Source organism: Aquarana catesbeiana, linkage group LG06 (assembly GCF_042186555.1).
Source record: "Aquarana catesbeiana isolate 2022-GZ linkage group LG06, ASM4218655v1, whole genome shotgun sequence".
NCBI classification, from domain to species: domain Eukaryota; kingdom Metazoa; phylum Chordata; class Amphibia; order Anura; family Ranidae; genus Aquarana; species Aquarana catesbeiana.
The window spans coordinates 81,487,135-81,494,659 of record NC_133329.1 but is presented as its reverse complement, the minus strand read 5'-3'; the positions used below and the strand labels follow the sequence as shown (position 1 = coordinate 81,494,659).

Below are 7,525 nucleotides of genomic sequence, written 5' to 3'. Positions count from 1 at the left end.
GAGAGTCTGGGGTAGAGGATAGTGTTAAATATATTAGCAGATTTAGATAATGATAAGGTTGGAAATAATGGGTTAGAGTTCTACTTAAGTTGTTTTTCATTTTTCTACATAATGTGTGCGTGTCAGTTGTAAGACGTAGCTTAAGTCTTTCCAGATGTGTCCAGCGTCATGTATGTTGAAATTATACTGCTTGTTACCTTATATGAAAATTTGCTCAAACTGATGCTTGTGTAACCAGCCTTATAAAAAGCCCCAATAAAGAGCCGACAGGTTCAGTTGAGAGTACGGGACCTTTAAGGCTCGGATCTGATATACAGAAATCTATATTCTGTGTCTTATTTCTTTGATAGCTAAATTTGGCAAAGCAATATAAACTAGAAGCAGTTAAGTTGAAAACTGCACTTAACATTTCTGGCGCCCGGAAGTAGGGACACACCGATGACACTTCAAGAGGTGGATGAATTGGACTGACGGAACAAAAGGTCAGGCATTCCGGGAACCACAGATCAAAAAACCTGCGCAGGTAAGAAAAAGCTTTATTTTTCTTATATTCTGTGCTCCCCTGATTTGTGCCTATCCGTTCTGTCAGTTACGGTTCTCCTGGTTTTAAAACACCAGCCTCTGTAGTGGTGAGTCTAGAATTACTGCATATTGTGGTTTATATTGCTGGAATTATTTGTTGTTTGTTATTTGTCTGTCTTGTTGAGAAAGTGAATGAGCCTTGCCTAGGTTGGTATGAATTGAAAGAATATCATCCCAATGAGCAGTAGAATGCGTCCTTAACCTCGCAAGAGGACTTTGGGGGTCTGCCGCTTAAGTTTGATATTCAATTTAATTCATAAACCATAGACGGGTTGAAAGTATAAGCCCTGTCTGCTCCATAAAGCAGGGATAAGAGTGTATGAGAGGGATCCCAGATACAGGGGGAATGAGGTCTCCATAAGCCCGGAGATCTAGTCGGATACCTGGTCACTTAAAGGAATGCTTGTATATGTGTAGCTGCCATTCTGGTCATAATATTTGTGAGTTGGCTAGCATATAAAGTAATTCGATTTCAGAAATCTCATCCGGAGAGGTTTTTAGTATTCTGGCACCCTAGGAGGAAGGCAACGAGGAACTAGTGTAGCTTTTTTAGTATTTAGTACTGTACACTAAGTGTCCCACACGCTACCTAGGCACGGACTGTCAGAATGGGCCAGCAGAACACGAAACCCCGTCAGGGAATTGTGGTGCATTATACGGTGCCACAGATAATTAAGAACATCTATGGGAAAGATGAAGCATAGGACTTAAAGGATGTCCTTCGTAAATTTAAGGTGAAAGGAGCAGCGGGTTTAGACCTGGATGTATGGAGTGAAATAAAAAGGGACAGACAAGGAGAGGTGTTAGAGAAGCAATGGATGCGTCAGATTCAATGCTTAATTAAGGTCTCAAATAGAGCAAAAGAAGAGGGGTGGAAATATAATTCAGATTGTGATGGTTGGGATATGAAAGACAGAAGAATAAAAAAAAAAAAAATGTTGAAATTTTAAATAATCTTAGTTCAGCCATCCCACCCCCATATACTGACATAGTACGTAAACTACACAAGATATATCCTAAAATTGAGGGTAGAGGATGGGTTTTGTATAGCAAAGCCAGCTGCTTTCTGTAGATTTTTTTTTTTTTGTGACACAGTTAATGAATACACATGAAGCAACCTGGCAGGATGGGGAGGATTTATGCAGACATAAAATGACTCTGACCCTGTTTAACTAGTTTATGACTGACCTGCAGACGAGCTGAGGGGGGATGGCAATTTAGAGACAGGAGGTCAGACACATAGACTCAAGGGCTCCTTTTATTGCTAGATTAGAAGCTTTCTCTCAGGCAAAACAACAGGAGAGAGGGTCAATATCACTCATGAAACAAATGCCAGGACAGACTGTATCAGAATTTTACTTATCTATGGAAAGTATGATGGCAGATGAGGGATTGGATTTGGCTCTGCCAGTCACGATCTGAGCCTTCAATAGACAGTTTATGGAAGGATTAATTCCACAGATAAGTGAAAGACTGAAAGCCTGCATACCACCCTTAATTTGTTGCGATTTTTGGCAGAAAAAGGTTGCAAGGTTAATAAGAAAAAGTTGCAAGTGTGTCAGAAAAAGTTATCTTTTTGGGACATTGTATATCACAGGGTACGAGACATCTCACTGAGGAGAGGGTTCAAGTGATAAAGGAAATGTTACCCCCACGGAATTTCAAACAATTGCATATGTTTTTAGGTATTGTGTCATATTGTAGACAATGGATACCACATGCTAGTGCTTTGATGCAGCCATTATACGATTGTTTGAAAATTGTACCGTATGTGCTTACAGAAGTAGCTTATGAGTCGTTTGTCACTTTGAAAAGGTTATTGATTTCTGCCCTGGCTATTGATATTCCAGATTACACCAAGATATTTTATTTGTACATTGCTGAAATCACTGGACACGCCACAGGTGTTTTGACACAGGCACATGTAAAACAAAGATCCGTTGCTTAATTTTCAGCAGCATTAGATCCAGTGTCCAGAGGTTCACCGTCCTGTGTAAGGGCGATAGCAGCGGTGTCGATAATCCTAGATAAGTCATCAGAAATTGTTCTAGACAATCCAGTTGTAGTGCACACCACACATGAGATACATGCAATCTTGTCTCAGGTACAGCCCAAACACATTTCAATGGCTAGGCAACTGAGGTTACAGTGTACTTTACTTTTACCTCCAAATGTTACTTTTCAGCGCTGTACAACTTTAAATTTGGCTACCTTTTTGCCTCTTCAGTCACCAGATTTGGCAAGGGGGAATAATAGTGCTAATAAGGAAGAAGAAGAGGAAGAAAAAAAAATTCTCGAGAACTTCTGATAAGAGAGGACATTCTAAAAACAATGGACTTTTTAGTTTTTTTGACTACTGATGAAATAATTTATCCATCAGATATGTTGCAGTTTTTATATATCATTTTTATGTGACAGGACATGTTTATTATATCAAGATGAGATATTTTTTACACATCATTTTTTACATTTATATATAGTGTATTTTCAGAGTTGAAAGGGTTAAACATCCCTACAATAGAGTCATTCTAGTTAGAAGGAACATCTGGTGATAATTAAGACAGAGTACATTTTTTTTTTTTTCTTAAAGGTACATGTTACAGATACACCAATTTTAAATGCTGAGCACACTTTGTACATAGATGGTAGTAGGTTTGCTGATGACAAGGGTAAATATCACACAGGGTATGCTGTAGTGACTGATACGCAGGTGATTGACGCACAGCCCTTACCAGCCCATATGTCAGCACAAGAAGCAGAATTAAAAGCTTTAGAACAAGCCCTAGAATACTTAAAAGAACGAGAAGGGAATATTTATACTGACTCCGCCTACGCTTATGGTGTAGCGCACGATTATGGCCATATATGGAAGGCTAGAGGTTATCTGACAGCAGCAGGTACACCTGTAAAACATGGAGAAGGGATTAAGAGAGTTCTGAACAATCTTTAAAAGGTTAAACGAGTGGCAATCATGAAGATAGTGGCACACACGAGCGCAAAAACAATTGAGGCAAAAGGAAATGCATTTGCAGATTTGACTGCAAAACAGGCAGCTCTAGGGGAAGGAAGCCCTGAAACCTTAGCAGCGGTAGAGGTGAGTATCCCAGAACCAACATGGCAGCAGCTGAGTAAATTACAGGAGCAAGCAGGGGAGAGCGAGAAAGATAAGTGGGTCAGGATGGGAGCAGCACCAGACCTTGACAATGTATGGAGGGAAGGGGGCAAAGTATGCCTGCCTGCCTCTCTGTACCCAGCAATGGCAGCGGCAGTTCACCTACCCACACACGTCAGTTCCAATTCCATGTATAGGATTGTGAACCAAGGATGGCTCGCCCCTGGATTCAGTAGCACTGCAAGAAACTACTGTGCAGCCTGCCAAATCTGTCTCCTGAATAACCCAGGACAGAGAGTAAAAACCCCACGGAAACACCAGGTCCGGGCCCAATACCCCTTCCAGAGACTGCAAATTGACTACATACAAATGCCTAAGAGCGGCCCCTTTGAATTTGTCCTCGTGTGTATCGATTTATTCTCGGGTTGGCCCGAAAGTTATCCAGTAAAATAAGCTACAGCAAAAGTCACAGCCAAGAAACTGATTACTGAGTTAATACCTAGGTTTGGTCTTCCTGAAACTATAAGAATCAGATAGGAGGATACACTTTACAGGAGAAATCATGCAGAATGTGATGACCATGTTAGGGGTTCAACAAAGTTTCCACACCCCTTATCATCCACAGAGTTCAGGATCAGTGGAAAGAGTAAATGGGACAATAAAGTTGAAAATACAAAAAGCTATGCAAGAGTTAAACAAACCAATATGAAATACTTTTTGGGAATGCACCTAGATTAGGTCTATACTTTCTACAGAGTATGCAATTGCAATGTGATAGTTTGACTGCATATGTGATACAATTACAACAACGTCTAACTAAGATCCACAAAAGTGTGTATTCTTCTCTTCCAGACCCTAACTCAATAGCAGGTACACATACACTGCTACCAGGAGATTATGTATATGTTAAGAAACACACCAGAAAGACATTGGAACCTAGATTTGAAGGTCCTTATCAAGTGCTTTTGACTACAGCCACTTCAGTGAAATTGGAAGGAAAAGCAGCCTGGATCCACGCATCACACTGCAAAAAGAGTCTTGAACCAAGAGAAACAGAATGAAGATCCTTCTAACTATGATAATAGTGCTTGAATGTTTTCAAATGTTTGTTTATACATGGACTCCGGGTATCAATGTAACAGTTCATGAAAATAGTACTGATCTTAGATGGGTAAATCAGGATAAGAGTATAACACAATATCATTACTACGAATGGTATTTTGTATCAGTAAGGAAATGGGAAAGCACAACAGGAGGATATATATACAATGGCAACATTATGGTTTCAATATAAAGATAGAGGACGCTCTACCCACCATCTTCGAATCCTTTGTATTAACTCCTATTCCTAGATCTTGCATAAATGTTTCGGTATCAACAGAAAACAAAAATCAAATTTAATGTAACTTTTCCCCAGCTACCAGAATAATGGTATCGCCGAGAATGGTATGATACAGTTCTGGGAGCTGCAGGAACTGGAATGGGAATAATGAATGGGATACAGATGGAAATGATACAAAATAAGTGGAAATGTGCAGGAAGTCACATAGCTGATAGTTTAATAATCATAAGTAAATGGTTACCTACAACATTCGAAACACAAATTAGCTAGGTACAATTAACTAAATATCTCAATATTATGGCTAATCACACAGCACTAGCTAGTCTGGAGTTGTGGAAAGAAAATCAGGAGTTTATAAACATTACTCAATGTGCTTTTTCTACACTATCTTATCACATTCAAATCGCACTTGGATGAACTATTTCAAGGGTTTGAATTTAGAAAGTATATGGTTTGAAGTACCAGGAAAAGAAGTTGAATGTGAGGAAAGATGGTGTGCTGGAAGGTTTGATGTATACAAAGTGGAGGAGGTTCAGGTAATGTGTAAGTTAATAGTGATGCCACTCCTGATAGGAAAGGATCTACCTGAATTTTGGTATTCTGAGATTTATGGACACTATGTAGATACACAAAACATGACTCATGATCTAAGTCTATGTGCTAAAACTAATAAGGGAATAGTCTGTGGAAGAAATTCTCCAGTCTATGAACTTTGCTTATTGAAACATCAATCTAACATATGTAAGTTTCAGAGATTACCAGCAGGTGTAGGAAACAGATTTATGGAGATAGGACCACAACATATTTGTTTAGTCACAAATGATCAGGAAACTATGGAAAGTTTAAATAAAACGGCCCCTTTTTCAGGATGCGTAAAGAATGTTAAAATGCTTAAATGACAAAATGACACTTTCCTTTTTGAACCAGATGCACATAGAATATTTAATCTAGAATGGACGGTAGATAATCTTACTGATACTACTCCTTTTATAATATCATTAGAGCTCTTACAGCAAATCTTAAATGAGTCCGAAATACTTAGAAAACACATAGAGACACAAGAACATACCCTTCAAAATAATCTAATATCTGCGGTTATAGATAAAGGGAAATTAATACATTTATCCTCACAAATAAGAGATGAAACAACACATCATTGGTATGATGTATTTGCTGGATGGTCACCCACTGCTACGGCAATTTTTTTAATTGGATGCTCAATCCGATACTTATTCTAATTTTAGTTTTTGTACTGCTTACCGTGATAAACTGTTGCTTATATAGGAAGATTAAGGTATGAACAGATAGAATGGAAAGAGAAAGGTATTAGGAACTCCAATGACAAAAAGGGTAACTTGACATCACCCCTTTTCTATTCTCTTTGCTTATAAGATGCTGGTATGGATTTGAGGGATGAGGGTAAATAAAGAAGACTTATCCTCCTCTGACAACCCGCGGTCAGGGATAGCACTCTTTGAAGTATCGGCTGTTCACTTGTTTGCAAGGACCCAGAATCGTGGAGGGGATGATGTCAAAGGGGGAAATTGATAAGGTTGGAAATAATGGGTTAGAGTTCTACTTAAGTTGTTTTTCATTTTTCTACATAATGTGTGCGTGTCAGTTGTAAGACGTAGCTTAAGTCTTTCCAGATGTGTCCAGCGTCATGTATGTTGAAATTATACTGCTTGTTACCTTATATGGAAATTTGCTCAAACTGATGCTTGTGTAACCAGCCTTATAAAAAGCCCCAATAAAGAGCCGACAGGTTCAGTTGAGAGTACGGGACCTTTAAGGCTCGGATCTGATATACAGAAATCTATATTCTGTGTCTTATTTCTTTGATAGCTAAATTTGGCAAAGCAATATAAACTAGAAGCAGTTAAGTTGAAAACTGCACTTAACAGATAAACTAACAAATTGAAGCCAAACTCCAGCCCACACTTTATAATCAGTTACAACAAACAGTTTATTTCCTTTTGGTATAAAGGTTTTACATGAATAACTAAAAAATGATCATTCTAATCACCCCTGTCAGTGTTAAGTGGTTTGTCTCATCCATGTAAACTGATACATTCTGCCGGAGAGCTTGTTGGCCAGACTTGCTGGCTGGACCACTAGATAAAAATACAAGAAAGAAAGCCTACAAAAAAAAAAAACAATTACAGCCATCACATCTAATGCCGCATACACGCGATCGGAAATTCGGCCAGCAAAAGACCGATGAGAGCTTTTGGTCGGAAAATGCGACCGTGTGTATGCTCCATCGGACTTTTGCTGGCGGAATTCCAGCCAGCAAAAGATTGAGAGCATGTTCTCTATTTTTCAGTGGGGGAAAAGTTCCTATCAGAAAATGCGATCGTCTGTACAAATTCCGACGCGCAAAATTCCTACGCATGCTCGGAAACAATTCGACGCATGCTTGGAAGCATTGAACTTCATTTTCTCGGCTCGTCATAGTGTTGTACGTCATCGCGTTCTTGACGGTCGAA

General features: G+C 39.0%; 1 long non-coding RNA gene across 1 annotated transcript; it reads left to right on the top strand.

Annotated features, from left to right (window-relative positions):
- The first annotated feature begins 218 nt into the window (after positions 1-218).
- Positions 219-6,855, top strand: LOC141148672 (uncharacterized). The gene is made up of 2 exons (XR_012245242.1): positions 219-523; positions 4,547-6,855. It is a non-coding gene; the product is annotated as an uncharacterized lncRNA (long non-coding RNA).
- The last annotated feature ends 670 nt before the right edge of the window (positions 6,856-7,525 follow it).